The sequence below is a fragment of the Ochlerotatus camptorhynchus genome, unplaced genomic scaffold (assembly GCF_037179485.1).
Source record: "Ochlerotatus camptorhynchus isolate MF236.1 unplaced genomic scaffold, CSIRO-AGI_Acam_v1.1 ptg000330l, whole genome shotgun sequence".
Taxonomy (NCBI): domain Eukaryota; kingdom Metazoa; phylum Arthropoda; class Insecta; order Diptera; family Culicidae; genus Ochlerotatus; species Ochlerotatus camptorhynchus.
In genome coordinates this window covers 16,614,448-16,635,737 of record NW_027040818.1, presented here as the reverse complement: position 1 = coordinate 16,635,737, position 21,290 = coordinate 16,614,448, and the positions used below count along the sequence as shown (strand labels likewise).

The 21,290-nt window shown below is 42.0% G+C and overlaps 1 protein-coding gene and 1 pseudogene across 2 annotated transcripts in view; one reads left to right on the top strand and one right to left on the bottom strand.

Moving 5' to 3' along the window:
* Nucleotides 1–21,290, bottom strand: part of LOC135708383 (hornerin) — a 173,492-nt gene that overhangs the window by 18,395 nt on the left and 133,807 nt on the right. The window lies entirely within an intron of this gene.
* Nucleotides 8,685–10,240, top strand: LOC135708523 (PAS domain-containing serine/threonine-protein kinase-like; annotated as a pseudogene).

Sequence of the window (21,290 nt, the reverse complement as noted above, 5' to 3'; positions counted from 1 at the left end):
TAGACATACTGTCAGACAATTTGCACGGTAGTGGATTACCCGGTATTTTGAATAATTTCTTGTATAATTTGCTGTCAGGAACTGAAACTGACAACTTCTAGAATTAGCTACATGGGCTTACCCCAAGGTTCATGTTTAAGTCCCTTGCTTTATAATTTCTATGTCAAAGATATTGATAACTGCTTAGATAATCTATGCACGCTTAGACAGCTTGCAGACGATGCCGTGGTTTCCATGAGAGGTCCACGTGCGGAAATCTTGCAAAGACCATTGCAAAATTCCCTAAATAATCTGTCTTTCTGGGCAAGAAATTTAGGGATCGAGTTTTCACCGCAAAAAACTGAATTGGTAGTGTTTGCAAGGAAGTGGTTTCCAGCCCAACTGCGTCTAAATCTTTTGGGCAGAGACATTACCCAATCTTTAACCTTCAAATACCTTGAAGTCTGGTTTGATTCAAAATGCACTTGGGGTACCCACATTACGTATTTGAAACAAAAGGGTCAACAAAGGATCAACTTTCTACGATCAATTTCCGGGACATGGTGGGGTGCTCACCCGGAAGACTTCATTAAACTATATAAAACGACTATTCTTTCAGTTCTTGAGTATGGATCTTTTTGCTTCCTCTCAGCAAGAAGCAGCCACCTAATCAAATTGGAACGCATTCAATATCGTTGTTTACGTATTGCCCTTGGCTGTATGCATTCAACACACAATATGAGCCTAGAGGTCCTAGCGGGCGTAAAACCCCTGCAGAACCGTTTCTGGGAGTTCTCATTAAGAATATTGATTAAATGTAGTGTCAGTAACAACCTTGTGATTGAAAACTTCGAAGAAATGCTCGAATTGAGCATCCAGTCTAGATTTGTGCGAATCTATCTTAATTATATGTCATCGGATATTAGCCTTCCTTGCTATTACCCCTCTCGTGTATGCTTTACTAACTACAGTTCCCCCATTGAATATGATCTCTCCATGAAACAAGCTATTCAAGGAGTTCCAGATCAACTTCGACCTATCTCAATTCCCCGCATTTTTGCTGAAAAGTACCAACAAGTCAATTGCAATAGAAGATTTTTCACTTATGGATCACGCATTGATGGATCCACTGGCTTCGGCGTCTTCAATGAATACTCAACCGCCTTTCGGAAACTTCAGGAACCTTGTTCCGTTTATGTTGCTGAGCTAGCAGCAATCAACTTCGCATTGGGGATGATTTCCGAACTGCCCATAGACCATTACTTCATCTTCTCGGATAGTCTCAGTTCGATTCGGTCGATGAAACAAGGTAGGTACTCATCTTATTTCCTTTCAAAGGTAAGGGAGCAGATTAATTATGCTGGTCGAAAGATCATATAGGATTACCTTTGTATGGGTCCCCTCACATTGCTCAATCCCAGTCAATGAGAAGGCAGACTCTCTCGCAAAGGTGGGCGCACAACAAGGCGAGATTTATGATAGAAGAATTTCACATGATGAATTTTTCCCATTAGTACGTCAGAGTTCTCTTTAATCGGCGATAAACGATTGGACAAGTAATTCTCTTGGGCGGTGGCTACATTCCATTATTCCAAATGTTTCTTCAAGAGCGTGGTTCAAAGGTCTGGATGTAAGTCGGGGATTCATTCGCGTGATGTCAAGACTTATGTCCAACCACTACTCGCTACAGAATAAACCTCGTTGACGGCAATATATGTAGGGGCAGAACCGGTTATGATGACATCGATCACGCAGTTTGGTATTGCCCGGGTAATGACGCCTCCAGAGCACGACTATTGGATACCCTAGTGGCCCGAGGTAGACAACCCTTCCGTGAAGTAAGAGATGTATTGGGAACACGTGATCTTCCCTACATGCTAGCGATATACGAATTCCTTTGTTTGTCTGATGTTAGAGTTTGATGTGACCATCCCCTCCTTTCCAAACAATTTCCCGCCATTGTGTCCCAGTCTTATTATCCTCCTGGTCCTGTGCTACTTGCCCCTGCCCAGTCAGGATTTGGTAAACCGTCCGAGAGTAGTATCTGAAGGAGGCTTCAGAAACCAGTTTCCTACCTAGCTCCTTCCAATCGAAATTGTTACCCATTAACCTCGAGCCCGCCACGAGTAATTGGTACCCAATACTAACCTAGAACTACTGCTATTTAAAATGTAAATTCAAACATTACTGATTTTGGCTCCGCAAAGTGTCACACTCAACTGAGCCTAGTAAATAAACGAACTAGTTGAAAAAAAATCTAATTGAGCTGAATAATTCGCACACTGTTATAATCAAGGGATGCACGACGTTAGGCATACGGTCGTTAGGCATAAAGGAAGTTAGGCATAATGGAAGTTAGGCATAATGGACGTTAGGCATAATCTACACAATGAATTCCAGAAGGATGATAATCGGGAACCATCTATTGATTGCTGACATCGGTGACAATAAGAAAAAAAAAACTTTATTTTTGAGACTCATGAAAACTTGCGACGTCTTGGATAGGCAAAGTATTGGCGTTTACGGCACCGCCGAAAAATCGTTTCTTCTAGCAAAGACTGACAGTTTATTATGGGAATTTTCAGTGGCAAACTTTATAAAAATATAACTCATAAACGAAAAAAAAAACACTCTACTGATTTTTTGATATGAAATGTAAAAACGTCTAAATTTTCAAGTTAAAATATAAAAACATATTGCGCTCTCTGTCTACAAACCATGAAAACCATCTAAAACGAACATAGTCAATGTCCCAATACAAACTCCCAAACAAATCAATATATTATTTCTTAGAAGTATTTTTAATAACCTTCCATTTGATATTTTGATCTTTGAAATCGGCCTAGTGGTTCAAAAGTTATGAATGAATGAATAAAGTTATGAAAAACGTCATTTTTGAAAAAAAAAACGATTATTAGACCCACCCTCACATAGAAATGGTCACCCTTATGACAACATAAAAGAAATACGAGAGTAATATTTTGCGATAAGAAACAAAACCTAGCCCTTTTCAAAACAAAGTCTTTTTTCTAAGATTATAAGTATGCAGAGTTGCTTAACTAGTGGATGCCTTTAATTCCAGAACAATTGATTGGAATCTGAGAGGGTACTGCCAAGCACTGGTTGACTTGGCGAGAAATGTGTGGTATTTGTCAAGGATAAGAAATTAAGGTAGTGGGATTGAATGGTAACCACTAATCCTTCTTTATCTTTATATTTTAATTAATTTTCCTTTGTGCTAACTTTTAGCTTTACTTATTAAATTAATTCTTATAGAGTAAAAGCCATTCTTTCCCAGTTCAAATTTCTTAATCAATACAGTGAACCGTGAGGAAGTAATGCCGCGGACACACTTGGATGACAAACTATGACATCCACATCCATGGTCGCACTTGTATAGTTTGTGTATAGTTGTTATATAGTGCTCAGACCTATTATACAAATAATGCTCATGTTCATAGTAGGTCATACAAGTGTATCCACGGCATAATAATTGTAACCGTGCACTTATCGGCCTGCTCTCACAGTGTTATCCCTAGAAGAGAGACCTTGAATCAAGTTGTTTTTTTTTACCACTTTGCATTTTGTCAGCCGACAATGAACCAAATATAAAAAAACTATCAAAATAATTTGGTGTTAACTGCAGAGATGCAAGGTTGGCTGATTTACCTCCCTAAGCTGCACCCTACTCCAACAAATTCCACCGTCAATCGACAGACATAAATTCATCCGGCTTGTCCTTCTACCAGGACGACTTAATTTCATCAACTCCAACTGGGAGGAAGCCACCACTCTCTTGGTTGGGTGCACAAACAAACCAACCATCAACGGAACGTCGAAAACGCTACCAACTTGGTGTCTATTTTGGAATGCCGGTCGTTTCAGCATTGGCTGACAGTCAGCAGCCAGGAAAGTTCATGAATATTTTCTTGACGTTGATGTCGTCGTTGCCAGATCCTCTTCCTGCTGCGTCAGCTATTTCGGCTTAATTACTTTGGCATGACAACGCTGAAGAAGGTGGGTTCCTGGGCTTCACTTGATAAACTTTCGTTGATTAATGTTGGTTTAGGTTCTCCTTGAAAAACGATTGCACTTGAGATAGGTTTGAATCTGCAGCATGCAAAATTGTGCTGATTGCAGTGGTGCAAATTTGTATGTGTTACAATTTATGGAATTTATCCAGACTTCTAGCATTAAACAACGGTTCACGTCCTTTTTCGAAAAGGTTACCCGTAAAGCAAAAGCTCCAAGAGTCAAAATATGCTTCCTGCAGCACTCGGGGCAGAGATAATCCCCATTCAAAGCAGGAGACTCCTGGTTATACATGGGAGATTTCGGGTCAATTTGCATTCCAAACCCGGGTGGTAAAGTCAAAAGACCATACGAATGGTAAAGCACATGCCATTGCATCTCCCTTTTCTCATTCGATGTTCAACAACCCATTTCCCAAACCATGCATTAAAGGTACAATTCCATGGACGCACATGTCGTTCTTCCCGACACTACTCTTCTGGGAAGAAAAGATGAACCATTTCCCAAAAAAAAAAAGTTGCTGCCGAATCAGAGTACCTAGGTAAATGGAATTATCCCACCCAGAGGAAAAGAAGTACGAGTTCTCTATCTCTCTCTCTTCATTTGGTTTTGGAAAGAAGTAGGTAGGTACCTCTACCTACCTTTGGTTCCCTGGCAGTGAATGCGGAAAGCTCAACAAATATTTACAATTTACATACATTTTAGCACTGCTTTCTTGCTGCTTCCTGTTGTCGTTGTCGTTGTTGTGTGAAGGATGAAAATGGAAGGGAGTGCGGTCTCAGAAGCTCTGTGTAAGCTTCTGCCAGGATGCACGTGTTTTCTTTTCACCTTGTGTGCATTGTGAGAGGCACATTGCAGTCACAACATCAGCAACTTCCGGTTGGCCTACGTCTTAGCTTGTTGGGAGATTATGAGAACGGGATGTGTCAAAATGGAATGTTGTAAATATTATTAAAATTTGACCTCCCAGTGGCTAGGAATGCGTAGGGAATGTTGTCATATTCTGGGTCAATTTTGGATCGGATAGTTGGGAGATATTGGCCATATTAGGTACCTAACTGGTCACACCAGAAACATGTACAGGACAGCAGAAAAAGAAGATTAGATCAACGGCTTCTTTTACCGTAAGATCCATTCATTTCTAGCTTTAAGAGCTAGGTTTGACGAAGTCACCCCAAACTATTAACTCACCGTAGTAATCTGGTATATGATTTCCATGCAATAAATGACTGGTTCGAAAACTATTGCGTCTTCATCAAACCTAGTTTAAGAGATTCGTTATAAGCGAGAGATCGAAGGATTTCAGGAATATGGTTGATCTATATTTAACTAATTTTCTCGAAAACATTGATTTTGAGTCAACTGCGGTTAAAATAAATCTATTGTAATAATCGTTATCGTTAATCAAAAGTTAATCGAATATAATAAAAAAAAACCCGATTAAAAAAAATTGTGGGGTTGTGTTTAAGACACGACCGCATGGTTTACGTAGACTACGTTGATATGTTTAGTGAACATCTCTTGCATTTTTCTTGATATTGATTTAAAATATAATAGAAGTAACTTATTTCCTCAATTTACTCCATTTCCTCTCATTGACATGTCAATTTCTTCCCAATATTAGTTATTTTTCTGACTATTTCTGGACTTTCCGTTAGAGATATTTCCGCATATGAAGCACTTGTCTTTAATCCCCTGTTATAAAATATATCCCCGAGCACATTTCAATGCCCATCCCATCTCCGTTGAACACTTGATATGGATAACACGTTTAACCAAACGCTTGATCCGGTGGGAAATCGTTCACAAGGACGTATTGCACATCCCAGCGCAAGTAGCATTGTAAGTTTTATTGAGGTTTTAAAGCACTAAAGTCTAAATCATGGTCTACAGTACCCTCATAAAACCCAAATTGTTACATGGGAGGCAACCAATAAGCCCGCTAATTTGGATTGATTTTGTTATATAAAGCTAACATACGACTAATACAGGGCTTTGGCGCACTATTAGTCGGATTGATACTAAGCAAACTTGTTGGTTACTTGGAACTGCCCCCTCACTTTCTTTCCATCAGCATTATCAAAAATTTGATATTCAGAGCTGTGCTTTCACAAAATTAGAAAGTTTGGTCCATATTCAATATTTAATCATAATTTGCTACTTCAAGCAATCGAAAAATCCGTCCATCCAAGCAGGATCATAATTCTAAATATTAATTGGATAGATTAACGTAGAAATTTATCGGCCCTTTAAACCACATAATGAGGAACTAGAAATACAAGTATTCAGAAATATATCTCTTAACTTTTTGCCATTTTTGGATTTACACAAAGACGCTTCAACCCATTTTCAGAGGTTTAATTTTTGTTTGACCGAACTAAACACAGCACCACCCAGAAACACGCTAATCCACTTGGTGTATGAATTTTATAGCAAACAACAATGTAAAGCTCTACTTAAAGCTCTAAATGAATTGTTACCGTACCTCTGGATCTCACTTCAACACAGGGACGGCCCAAAATCATCAAAATTCAGTTCGCCAAGCAGAGTGTAAATTCATAGGAAATTATTCAAAAGACCTCCGGGTAGTCATAGGCCTCCAAAAAATCTTCAAGATTTCTATTAAAGACCTCAGCTTTTTTTTTGGGATTTGAACCACTGCAACCATTAAGCTGATCTATTGTGGTATACCCCTGTTTAGTATCACATCTGTTCAGGACGACGAGTTACCTTTAAGGGTAACTGCCGTTGTTGCCTGATAATACGGAGTACCTCAATCTGGTATGATTCTTAGAATGAATTCAATCATCATTTTGGGATTTTTTAACCAAATTTCAGAAGGACTTAGTATGCCCTTGTTGAAATATTGTCCTCCACAAACTACTATCACCACGTCATCAGCAAACCCGATAACTTCGAAGCCTTCTTCCACTAGTTTATTGAGAAGATCATCAACAACAAGTGACCATAAAGGGCGAACACGAAATTATTGCGACACATTCAACAGGGCATAACTTTTTTACCATTGGGTAAAAATCAACCAAATTTTGCACACTTTCTCATTGATGTGTATTGTGTACATGCTGTCAAACTCGAAGTCGTGTTTTTCGATTCAACGAAAATAAAGGTGAACCAACGCGAGTTGAGAGAACAAATTCTTTCCAAACACCTGGAATTTCCTGACCTGTCGCACCGGTAGTTGGGAAAAATGTTGAACATTCACCATTCAACCGTCTCCAGAGTGTTGAAGCAGTTCCAGGAGCGGTTGACGTTGGACCACGGCAAAGGAGCTGGAAGAAAACCGGGACCGGAGAACAAAAAGACGGAGGGAAAGGTGAAGCGGATGATTAAAGCAAATCCCAACGTCTCAAGCCGTGATTTGGCTAAAAAGATCGGCATGTCGCAGAGCTACGTCCAGAATGCAAAGAAGAGAGCTGGACTACATACATACAAGGTACAGAACTTCCCAAACCACGATGAGCGGCAACTATCGACGGCTAAAACTCGGGCACGGAAGCTTTACGAGAAGATGCTGACAAAATATGGCTGCTGTGTGATGGACGACGAAACGTATATAAAAGCCGATTTTAAGCAAATTCCGGGGTTGGAGTTTTTCACCGGCAAGAGCAAGTTCGATGTGGACGACAAATTTAAGAAGAAGAAAATGTCAAAGTTCGCCTCCAAATATCTCATTTGGCAGGCCATCTGCTCTTGCGGACTGAGGAGTGAGCCTTTTGTGACAAATGGCACAGTAAATGGCGAGATCTACACATCTGAGTGCCTCGAGAAGCGCCTTTTGCCGTTCTTGCAGCAGCACGACGAAGCTCCGCTATTTTGGCCAGATTTGGCATCATGCCACTATTCTAAAAGTGTCGTGGAGTGGTATGAGGCCAATTCTGTCCCCCCCTTTATTAAAATTGCTGTCCGAGGTTTTGGATTGCTTTCATCATAAATTAGCTTACCTACCTGTGTGCCTATTCCAAGAACTTGGTGTTTATGAGCCCAGGGCTCTTGTATTAGCGCCACGGTTATATTTTCCTTCGCGAATCTTCGACAAAGGACTCCGGTTGCCCCTTTGGCATGGTGAAGATTTATTTGAATAAATTTTAAGCTAGATTTTTTTACCGCTTTTGGTCCTTTAACGACCAAGAGAGTTTACGGTCCTGTAGAGGCCCAGAATTATCCCGGCCCTTTGGATGCCCAGATATGTTCAGGTCATTATGAGACTCAGAGTAATTCCGGTCCTTTGAAAGCCCAGATGACTTACGGTTCTGTGGAGGCCTAGAATCATTTCGGCCCTTTGCATGCCCAGATATATTCCGGTCCTTTAGAGACCCAGAAATAATCCAGTCCTTTGAAGGCCCAGAAAGATTCTGATCTTTAGGACTTCAGCTTGATTAGGTACCATTCTGAAGATCTTCAACTACCAAACAATTCAAATAACATCTCTTAGATTTTAACTATTTAATAAAACACCAAGTGATAAGTGATCACCTTGAAAACCTCAGGATATGTTTTCAAGATTTCATATCGCATTTCTCAGATTTTCTCTCATGACACACGGCAGCAAATACATTATTCCAAAGCCCTTCTCGTGGCATAAGAACTCCAGTAGTAGTGCAAGGATTTGTGAAAATACGGCGTAATAGATATAGGAAACTGCGTAAAACACGGTTCCATTGAGTGCTCCTCTGACGGTCACAACTCCCCGGTATGTCAAACCAATGGTCGCGTCAACGCCAGATCAACAGAAACGACATTCGGCCGTTGGAAAGCACTATTCGGATCGGAAGTACCGTCGGAAAGCGATTCACTACGTTGGCAACGTGATCGACATACTGTACAACATTTCGAATCAAACGCTTCCCTTCGGGAGGATGGTCTACTGCTTCTGGGTAATCTGGGATCTAGATTTATCGTACAACAATCTGGAGGATGAGGATATGCATCAGAATCTGACGTCGACGTTCAACAACGTGATAATTTGCTTGGACAGGCCATCAAGAATGATGCTGCTGTTCAGCACGCGGCCAAGTTCCGTCTCCCGTATGTCGCAGTGCCATGAAGATTTGATCCAAGGAGAGTACAGCAAATATTACACGTGAGGCACATCGGGAAGGACGCTTACGGGTATGTGAAGCTGAGCTACCGGAACTCGGATAGGTTGCTGGTTATATCGAAGTTCTTCATACTGAAGGAATATCCGAACATTGTCAACATTTTCGATTGGTTCTTCCAGGTTGTGTTGGAAATCCACGGCTCCGGGATGGATCTGTTAGAATTTACCGATCGAAAACACCCGTTGTGATGACGGAGAAGCTGGGTTGTTGGATCTTTTGACAGATTGTTAATGTGGTTGATTTCCTGCACTCGTTGAACATTCTGCACCGGGACACCAAGGACGAGAACGTTATCATTAGTCTCAATTTTCATATCAAGCTGATGGACTTCGCATCGGCAACGTTCGTACAGGAAGGGCAACTTTTTTCTACCTTCTACAGCTTGACCGAGTACTACTGTCCGGAAGTGTTGGTAGGCAACCGCTACTCCGGCCCGGAACTGGAGATGTCGAGTCTCGGTGCAACACTGTACGTGTTGATATTGTTCGAGAACCCATTCGTGGACGTTTAGGAAATCCTGCAATCCAAACTGCTCATTCCGCACGAAATCAGCGAAGAATTGGAGTACGTGTTGCTTTCGCTGACAAGAATACCAAAACTGAGCTCACCATTCAGGACCTACTGGAAACGGAATGGATGACGCAGTAAATCAATTCGTTACAGTTCAATTTTGCCAAAATCGTCCCCTGCGCACCGTATCAAACCAATCCGGAGAAATACTACGTAGATGCGAATATCTTTTCCAGCATGCTGACCATGTCGCTGCACAGCCTTTCGATAGTGGATGATGTCGATGGTGAAGATGACGATATCTCCAGCAGAGAGATGAACATTCCTTCCACCGATCTCACCAGTCTGTCTCAGAGGGAACCAGACGGAATGTGCGTCAGTCTGGTCGATGGCTATCAGATTGGTCAACAATACTGCTGGCGGTTTTGGATGGTGATGCTGACGATAAGGATGAGAATGGCGGTGGTGGTGCTATTGCTGATCACCGAGGAATGGAACGACCAGAAGGGACCCTTCAGCACGATCCGTTACGTCGTGTAGATGGCGCCACCAGTCCATACGTTTCGGTCTGTAGACTTGGCCTTCATCAGAGAATATAAAGTTGTGAAAAAATATAAAAGGCCAAGTCCAAACATTGAAAAGTTGGTAAATGGTAATCTATCTTTAGACTGAAAAACCTATATCCAAAAATTAAGTTTATTGTAATGCATTTGGAAAATTTTACACTGCCAAAAATGATCCAGCAATAGGAAGGTTAAAATATTCAAACTAACAAATCAAGAAGCTATAATTGCAAGAATAGTTCGGTTGAAGAAAGTTCTGTATAAAATTATCGTAATTAAATTCCAATTTCATGAAATCTTACCGCCGATTAACAGAAACTTTTACGAACTGAAATAAGGCGTAAGGAAAAGAGTGGTCACCATTAATAATTTGAAATTCAGTGGAAAATTTGAATGATTTTAAAACAAATTGATTGAAGCACTATTTACATTATGGATCAACTCTGCACACCATAATCCATGCTGAGAGATTGAGCTGTGCCAAAATCTGTGCCAAGCGCTGTGCAGAACGTGCCTATCAAGTTGTCAATCAAAGTGTGCCTATCAAGGTGTCAATATTCCATGAGTTTGGCAACCGCAAATGTTTTTACTTTTGTGATTGTGCTCTCATTCTAAATTTTTCTGATGGATCCTGGCAAGGATTCAGCTTCCCTTCAATCTCATTAGAGTGATAGCGGATCGAGAAGTGAAAGAGGGAGTGAAAGCCATCAAAACTATACGGTGTTTAAGCACCAGATTCCGGTTCGATGCCCCTTTGAACTGCTCATTCCTTGCAGATGTACAAAATCGATGGCGTAACGCGATCGATGAAATTGCCACCTACTACCTATAAAATTCTTCCCGACTTAAGTAACCTAGAACTAGAACGGGACAGTAGAGTTCAATCTCATCCTAGGAGCAACATCCTCCAGCAGTACTTGGTCTTCTTTCAATCTGATATGAACATCCTTATAAAGTCCTGTGTCCATACTGTGTGGCAGTGCCGATGTTTCGGAAACACTGTATGTAACACCCGTTGTTTCGCCTCTCATTCCTTCCACCTTGTATAGGCATTCTTGGCTCATCACCGTCGCTGCGATCGTCGTGCAGCACCAAGCATCGTGGCTTTTCGTGTGCTGGTATCAGAAGAGGTAGGACGCATTTGGCAATTCCGGAGCGTGCTGGGCATTCCTCAGTTTCGGGGTATTCACATTGGCGATCCATTACCAGGCTGCTGATTTAACAGCAGAAAAGAACTTACTTTAATTATCTCGTTATCGAGGAATCACCCACCACGCAAAGGAAACATTTTATTTCGCTCAAGGTGGAATATTCAGGCTCGAAAAGTGTTGTGTGAAAATTATCATCAAAAATACAAATGGCTGCCGGAACAGTGCTCGCTCTTACTGTAAACAAAATGGTGAAGAAAAGAAATGCGAAAAGTGTCGGAGTGATTCAATTCATGGGATGAGCAGCATACAAACAACGGTTGCCGATCTTTCGATAGGCGCGCGTCTGTAAACGTGTTTTTAAAGCGGATACGTCGGTGGCTTGCATTTTTTTTTAAGAAACGTATTCCTCACGCGTTTTTACTTCGGATTTTTTTTCTCGCGTGGGGTGTGTTTGTAGTGTTAATTATTTTTACAAACTGCGTACGTTGCGATTCAGTATGCGTCCTTGGGCACATTAGTGCATTCATTTCCATACGCGATGGTGTTTTCGGCAGCTGCTTGTGACATTTAAAAGTTAATCGGTACTACGACAGTGATATGCAATTTTGAGAGTGGCAAAGTATGCACACGACATGGTAGCGGACCGGGATGGCCGCGTTTTATTGATTTGAAAGCGGACCGGGATGGCCGCGAATGATGTTGGAAGCGGATCGGTACAATTGCGTTAAATTAAATTGGTAGCGGACTGGGATGGCCGCGAATCAAGATATCAGTAGCGGTTCGGGATGACTGCGTTAATTAAAACGGAAGCGTGCCAGGATGGCCGCGAATAAATGAATAATTTTCAGAAAAGTCGCAAATCACTAAAATTTCACCGTTTTGAAGAGAATTTTTTTTATTACTTAGGTAAGATGATTGCTCTTTATGAATAAAATCATGGGTTATGAGCTTTTCAACTTTTTCCGTCAAATATTGAACAAACTCATCTGCAGGTTTAATAATAGTTTCCAAATTATAATAAGCAGTTCATCCAGCTCGTGCTCTAAAAAAATGTTTAAAATGAAGTTGTATCTTCGATGTACAATCCTTAAACCACACAGTTGAAACAGTTAAAGTTATTATTATTTACCTAGTGTATCATCAAATTCCTGATGTTCTGATTGCTGATGACTTGTTGATGGTTGCGGCTCTTCAAACTTCCGAGCATGGCTTGATTCTTTTCCATCCGATCGCCTCTTTTTCGGGAGAGGTGTCCTATTGTGCACTAAAATTCCACGACACGATTCACAAATACGCATTGTTACATCCAATTGATGATCAAAGCCCCATGAATGTATTTTCTCTATGAGACTTGATGATAAATTACGTAAATTATTGCGGCTGCAATTGGGATTGTTTATGTTGGCACTACATTGCACCCTTTTAATAATCAATTCAGCAGATTTTTCCATTGTTGTATATATAAACACTTTTTCGTTTCAACAACTATGCAGCACTACACTTTCAACAACTATGCACTACAGCAACTATGAGCATTGTTGTGATATCACCAAACTTAAATATTAGGTTATGTCGGTAGAAACAGACTGCGGTGCTTTAAGTTTATATCTCTCATGTGACTACCTGCGTTGTTATATAACTGCTATATAGCAGGTAACTTAACGATTATTTTAGGCATGCCTTAAATAATCGTTAAGTTACCTGCGCTATTATATGTATTCACTTGAGAGATGAGGTATAAACATATATGCATATTGCTTACTAATGGACACACCTAATACATAAAAATAAATGAATGATTATTTTTCTAATTAAATTAATCACAAATACATGAATTGAAATCTTTTCATGAATAAAACATACTAAGTGATTTTTACTTAGTTTACCTGTTGATTTGGAACAATTTGAGGGTGGTTTTATAGAAGTTGGATAGAGTGTATGCATATATTATAATACAATCCATCACAGGAAAGTGCAAACCATGCTGAGATGGCTGTTCCTCATTAGAACGTTTTGTTCTGAACTCTTATTGGACGATTTGCAGGTAACTTCTCTGTACCCTTTTCAAATGTTAGGCTAGATTTCGCCCAGATTATCGAAAAGTATACCCATAAAGTTTAATCGAATTTTAATAAGGTTGTGCGCGTATTACTATTCGACTTTGAGTGAAACACGCTAAAAAAAATTAACATGAAAAAGTTGTTGTTCGAACAACTTTTTTTCCTTAAAAGCGCCCACTTTGCGATGTATGAAGAAAAGTTAGGTAATTATATTGCCTTTCATGAGAAAAAATATCAAGCAAATCTGAGGGGTACCATTTTTGGGAAAATGACTTTTAATTTTTAAATATATTTTTTTAGAGTGTAGAAACCGATTTTTTATTTTATTTAATTTTTTTTATAAAATTTCAAATTATTTGCTAAAAGTTCGCCATACGTCACTATTTTGTAGGGCTTGTCATTTTTAAGCTATATCGATTTGAAAAAAAAATCGACAAAAAACTTTGACCCTTATCAAATGTTAGGCGAGATAAATTTTGAAAAAAATAAGTACGCAAAGTTGCTTAAAATTGCTAAGTCTCCACACCCACAAAGTTCCATAAGGTTCTGAGAGGGTGCTGCCAACCACTGGATGAGTTGGCGTGAAATCCGTCCTTTTGGTCCTCGCAGGAATCGCATGAGAATCAAGAATCCAACGTTGACGCTGATGGAAACGCTAGGCATGCAAAGGAAAACGTCGCGCAAAGCGCCGAGGTAGGGAAAAGCGCAGATCAATCAATGCATGATGAAAATCGAGAGTATTTACATTCGGAAGATGGAGCAAATGCAAAACACGTTGGACCAATTAGTCAGAGAAATGGGTTCGAATCAATATCGAGGCACAACTAGTTTGGTGCCTTTCGCCGATGACCACAGCTGGAATAGTGGAGTTGACATTTCTGGACCATCTTCAACCACAAGCAGCATCCGTTGGGAAAATATCCAGCCTTTCCCAAACGATGTTCCGGCGAACCGTATGTGGGAACAGTGGAACAGGTTTATTGACCGTTTTGAGATCGCTGCGTCCCTGTCTAACGTGAACGACCCTGTTAAGCGCTCACAGATACTGTTTCTGTCCATGGGCGAGAAACTCCAGGGAATAACAAGAGCCGCCAGACTTCGTCCAAGCCTAAGAGAGCCGAACTGTTACAGTGTATTCGTCAAGAACATCGAGAACTACTTACAGTCGATGGTCGATATAACGGCCGAGCACGAGATGTTCTCAAATCTTAAACAAGGTCCTGATGAACCAACGATAACTTTCCATGCGCGGCTGATGGAAAAAGTCCGCCTCTGCCGATATAGCCCGGTTGACCAGGATCGGTTTGTTCGAATGCAGTTACTCAGAGGGATGCGCAACAAGGAAGTGGCCAAGACAGCAAGGATTTTCGGATACGAAACAACCTTCATTGTTCAGTCAGCAACGCGGGAAGAGGCGTACGTTTCGGAAACAGTCCGGGAAGAATCGCCCCAAGCGTTCGCGGTAGCGCGAGAGCGGCAACGGTTGACCGGGGATAGGCTGCGCAGGAAACGTCGAAACGAAGCTGCAGGTAGTGACTGGACAGTATCGAAGAAGCAGCGACAGGAGAACGAAAGCAGACATCGTGGATTGGGCCGTCGCTCCCGTTGTCCGAAATGCTATTGCCTGTTCCATAAGTTTAGATCTTGCCCGGCAATAAACAGGAATTGCGACACTTGCGGGGAGCGTGGGCACTTCGCAGTGGCATGCCGGAAGAAGAACGCCAATAGCATTCAAGTTAAACGGAACCATGCACCAGGATGGACAGACGATGAAGACAACACTTAGGTAAATAATGATTGAGTTTTGAAGACCGATTGTTCAATTTCTTTATGAAGTTACATGTTACATTAAATGAAACAAAATGAATTGGAGAACTACATTGACTTTTATTATTTTGGTTCCAGCAAGTAAATGCTCTCTCACTCCCTGATGCACTCATTGATTGTCGGCTAGGGTCATCGAAGCCAATTCGTTTCCTAATAGACTCAGGAGCAGACACAAACATAATTGGCGGTGATGACTGGTACCGTTTAAAACGTGAATTCCACTCGGGCCACGCAAAGCTTGAACCATTTGAGTTGTCGGTTAACAGTGACATGTGATCTTATGCTTCAAGTAAACCAATCTTAGTCAACTGTGGGTTCAGAACACAGGTTGAGGTAGTTGGCTGTCATAAACCATCTATTATGGCAGACTTTCTAGTCGTTAAAGAAGGTCGGCGTTCGCTTCTAGGCCGATCCACAGCTGGTGATTTGAAGCTGCTCAAGTTGGGTATATCCGTCAACAGCTGTGCCGTTTCAGAACGGACGTACACATTTCCGAAGGTACCGGGGGTTCTAGTGAAGTTCAGCGTCGACAATTCTATCCCTCCAATAAAAAACGCCTACTACAATGTGCCAGCTGCTTCTAGAGCCAATGCCAAGGCAAGGCTTCAGGACATGGAGAACCGAGGCATTATCGAACGTATGACAAAGGCCCCGGACTGAATAAGCGGAATGTCAGCGGTGGTTAAAGGTAAAGACGACTTTCGCCTCGTTGTCAATATGCGGGCCGCTAATCGCGCAATCAAACGAGAGTATTTTCGTTTGCCGTTGTTGGACGAAATGAAGCTTAAGCTTCATGGAGCGAAATTTTTTTCAAAGCTTGACTTGACGAACGCATTTTACCATCTGGAGCTCCATGAAGTGTCAAGAGACTTGACCACGTTTCTATCGGAAGATGGCATGTTTAGGTTTACCCGATTAATGTTCGGGGTGAACTGTGCCCCGGAAATCTTCCAACGAGAAATTTCACGAATGCTCGAAGGAGTCTTCGCGGAAAATTTAGAAGACCTCCGTAAGACCGTTGCCGAAGTATTGAGAATTTTACGAGCGAACAACCTGACCATAAATGCAGGAAATGTGAGTTTGACAAGGCTCGCATTAAGTTCCTCGGACATGAACTCGACCAGTACGGCTTCAACATTGACGAAACAAAAATCAAGGACATTCGCAGATTCAGGAATCCTTCTACAGTGTCGGAACTGCGCAGTTTTTTGGGGCTGGCTACTTTTGTAAGTCCATACATCAAAGGTTTCGCCAAGACGGCGAGTCCACTGTGGGCAGTTACCAGCGCTGACGTGGGCAGTTACATGGGGTGACGAACAAACGAGAGCTTTTGAACGGTTGAAGGAACAAATCGTGCATTGCACGACGACCCTTGGACATTTCTCGGAACAGCAAAACACTGTCCTATATACGGACGCATCGCCGAATGGTCTCGGCGCTGTTCTTGTTCAGGAGGATAACGAACGCCCTCCCCGTGTTATTAACTTCGCGTCAAAAGCTCTTACACCTACTGAGGAAAGATACCCACAAAATCAGCGTGAGGCGTTAGGGGCAGTATGGGCAGAAGAGCATTTCGCCTATTTCCTACTTGGAAGGCCTTTTACCCTACGTACAGACGCGCAAGGTTTCACGGTCATTCTAAACAGATTGCGCGAGGATTCGAAGCGAGCTCTGAACCGTGCTGACGGTTGGGCCCTCAGGCTTAGACGTTGAGTATGTGCGAGGACGGGATAACATCGCGGATCCATCTTCAAGGCTATATGAAGGACACGATGGGCCCTTCGAGGAAGTCGTCAGTCCTTGGGAGATTGCGTCCATCGAAGCAAACCCAACAGGCTTTCTAACGGAAGATAAAATTCAAAAAGCAACTGCGACGGATACACTTCTTCAGGAGGTATACTCATATATAAATTTATGCGTGCTGTTTCAAGCAACTGTATCTTTGTAACTCTTACAGGTAATAGAGGCCCTCGAAACGGGAATCTGGCCAAAGCAACTAAAAAGATTTGAAGTCTTAGGCAGTGACATAGTTGTTCGAAAAGGGATCCTAGCCAAAACTGGTTGCGCAGTTATTCCGGAAAATCTTCGACGGAAAACTTTAGAAGTTGCACACGAGGGTCATCCATCAACGGCAACATTTAAAAGTATTTTGAGGGAACGTGTATGGTGGCCTGGCATGACCAAAGATGCGGAAGCATGGGTAGATACATGTGCGGTTTGTGCGACCAACGGAAAACCAGAGAAACTGACACCCATGGAGCGTGGTTTCGCACCCAACACTGTTTGGGAAACAGTCGCTGTTGATTTTAATGGTCCATACTTGAAATACGGTGGGATCTCAATCCTGGTCATTGTCGACTATCGTTCCAGGTATGTGATTGCAAAACCAGTAAAATCCACGAGCTTTGAAAGTACGAGGAAAGTCTTGGAAGCAATATTCGAGAAAGAAGGCTTTCCACAAAACATAAAATCCGATAATGGCCCCCCTTTCAACGGCGAAGATTATAAAAAGTATTGCCTTGAGCGTGACATCAACGTAATCTTCTCCACCCCATTACACCCCCAGCAGAATGGGCTGACAGAAAGTTGCATGAAGTTAGTCAACAAAGCAATGGCTGCTGCTTCATTAAATGCAACGAGTTATATTGACGAATTGAATGCCGCAGTACACGCGTATAACGCGGCTGCCCATTCCGTCACAAGAATACCACCCGAAGAAGTGATGATGGGGAGGAAAATAAAACGTGGACTTCCCCTGTTATCCCGAGGAAAAGCAAAATTTGATGATGACCTGCTGAGCACCAGAGATCGCGAATCCAAGATCCTAGCAAAACAACGGGAAGATCTTAGGCGAGGAGCTCGCCCGTGTCGGATTAAACCAGGTGACACGGTTGTAGTCGAACGCCAGACTCATGCGAAAGCAGAATCCCGATACGATCCTCGTAAGCACACCGTGAAAGAAGAAAAAAGTGGCATGCTAGTCCTGAACGACACCAATGACCAGGTTCTGAAAAGACACGTGTCGCAAACCAAGAAGTTTAAAAAATCGCAAAGTCGTTGAAATTGGCTAAATCGACTGTGTGCAGTGTTCTCAAACGTTTCCTCGAGTGGCACACTATCGATCGGCAGGATCATAGCAAGCGTCGTAGTGGAACTAAGGATGCATTTGAAGGTGTTGGGAACAGTTAGGGCAAACCGAGGACTGTCGGATTATAATATCGCAAAGAAATTCAATTCCAGCCAAAGCACCGTCGGAAGAATTCGTCAGAGAGAAGGACTTCGATCTTTTCGTACCAATAAGCAACCAAACAGGACACTGAAGCAGAATCTAGTGGCTAAAAGACGTGCCCAGAAGTTGTACAATGAGGTTCTTACAAAGTTCGAAGGATGCATCTGTAGTACCTATCAGAGCAGATATAATGAATTCAATATAAAATATGTTTACATTGGATTCATCAAATGGAAGTAAAATAAACAACCTTATTATCTTTTACATAAGCCTTGTCTGCCTATCGTTCATCCCTGTTTAGGTTTAGTTTTAGGTGTATATCGATATAGCACAGACCTGCTGTGCTAAAATGATTGGTGAGTGTGTGTCTGTGAGTGAGAACGTTTGCAGAAAGGATAGCTTACTAATACTGTGACACTGGAAACTGCGAAGCGGAAATGGCGCAACGGTTCACCATTCACTTTGCTAAGTTTGTGCGTGATAGATGTTCTTTGCTGAAGTGTGAATGAATGGAAAGAAAATGGAGGACGACGGCTCGGAAGGATACGACAATGGCGCAGCCGGTGCTCCGGACAGGTAAATTTGTTGAATTTTATTAGCCCAAAGATTTTAAAATGAAGATTATGGCTGAAGGCTGTAAATTTGCTTGATTTTATTAACTCAAAACCTATAAAGCTATAAACCTACAAATGTTTAGCTTTTCCATTGAAATCAAACACTTGTCTAATAATGACTAATGAATAAGGAATTGAGTTCGATAATCCCCTGCTTACTTGGAAAATCAGACTCAACTTATCAAATGGAAATCATTAATAACAAATTCCTCAAATTTCTTCAAAATGGAGGACGACGGCTCGGAGAGAACATGGTTTCCGAAAAGCAACTTGCCTCAACTTTCTTTTCCATTAGCATCTTCTTCCTTGGCTATTGGTAATATTGACATGTTTCGAAATGCACCCCCAGGGGAGGATGATTACTGATCTATATTCTTTATCACCATTTTCGTCTTTGACGAATACACTCCCATTAGAATTATGATTCATCCCGTCTTTGTCATCTTCTTTTACATATGCTTTACAATTAGAATTTTATTTTTTCTCGATGGTGATACTCAAGTATTTTTGACAATTGTTATACGTGGTTATGCTATAAATACATGCATTACAATTGTACTATTCCCTACAAATGGGTAAGCTATTCTACTTCCGATGAATGGGCGGAGAGTAAAAAGCTGCTGTTAAGAACAGTAAGCTATTCTACTCCCGACGAATGGGCGGAGAGTAAAGAGCTGCCGTTACGGACGGTAAGCTATTCCACTCCCGACGAATGGGCGGAGAGTAAAGAGCTGCCGTTAAGGACGACAAGCTATTCTACTCCCGACGAATGGGCGGAGAGTAAAGAGCTACCGTTACGGACGGTAAGCTATTCTACTCCCGACGAATGGGCGGAGAGTAAAGAGCTGCCGTTAAGGACGACAAGCTATTCTACTCCCGACGAATGGGCGGAGAGTAAAGAGCTGCCGTTACGGACGGTAAGCTATTCTACTCCCGACGAATGGGCGGAGAGTAAAGAGCTGCCGTTAAGGACGACAAGCTATTCTACTCCCGACGAATGGGCGGAGAGTAAAGAGCTACCGTTACGGACGGTAAGCTATTCTACTCCCGACGAATGGGCGGAGAGTAAAGAGCTGCTGTTAAGAACGGTAAGCTATTCTACTCCCGACGAATGGGTGGAAAGTTATGAGCTACCGTTACGGACGGTAAGCTATTCTAGCTCCGACGTATGGTCTGAGAGTAAACAGCTACCGTTACGGACAGTAAGCTACTTCCGACGAACGGGCGGAAAGACCTACCGTTAGAGGACGGAAAACTGTTAGTTAGCATTGATTAATAGGCTAAAGTGTAAAATATGAAAAGCAAATTACTACTTCTCTTGAACGTTATGAAATTATGAGCATATCCTGTGGAATAAAGAAACAGCTTAGACTTTGTCTGAGAGCTACCGTTACAGGACACTAAGCTATCAATTGGTATTGAGTAAAATACGAAATGTAAAATACTACCTTTCTTGAGCGTTAAAAAAAATCATAAGCATTATGCTGCTACACAAAAGTCAGAAGAAACGGATTTGAGCTTCATTACTAGGGTTGGAGCCACAGCACGTCTCTGCGATTTCGGCAACGGGAAAGAATTTGAAGAGATTGTGGCAGCGGTGGCAGAGCATGCTAGAAGCAAGGAAGTACGGGTAGCAGCGCTCAAAATGCTCAATCGGTCGGGAACGTTCACCGACCTCATTGACAAAGTCCGAGAGATTGAGGCTGTTCGACTGAATGAGGAATTTCATTTGCTGAAACATGGAAAAACAGAACATCAGACAATCGCTCAAGTGAGCACTGCTTACCAACAGAATACAGCACCAAGACAATCTTTTCCGATACGTGGATCTCGCAGCGGATACTTGAATCGTCGAGAGGTTTCGAGCCGTGGCTTCACCCGACCGGGATTAAGACGCCCGTTCAGAAGTTCCTTCATGTCAAATCGTGGTCGCCCGTACGATTCAAATGCTACGTCTCGTGACAAGTGTAACAGATGCCTGAGTTCCTTTCACGATTCTTCGAACTGTCCAGCGAGATTCAAGAACTGCAGGAACTGTGGCAATGTAGGCCACTTCGAAAGGGCATGCAGGATTGCAAGTGTCATGCCATCAACGTCGAAGGTCGAACCGAGTGAAACGAAGGACATCGCTGTAGTTCAATTTCCGGGAAACGATTTGCCATCTGTGGATGTGAGTGAACATAATTAATGTTTAGGAACAGAGGA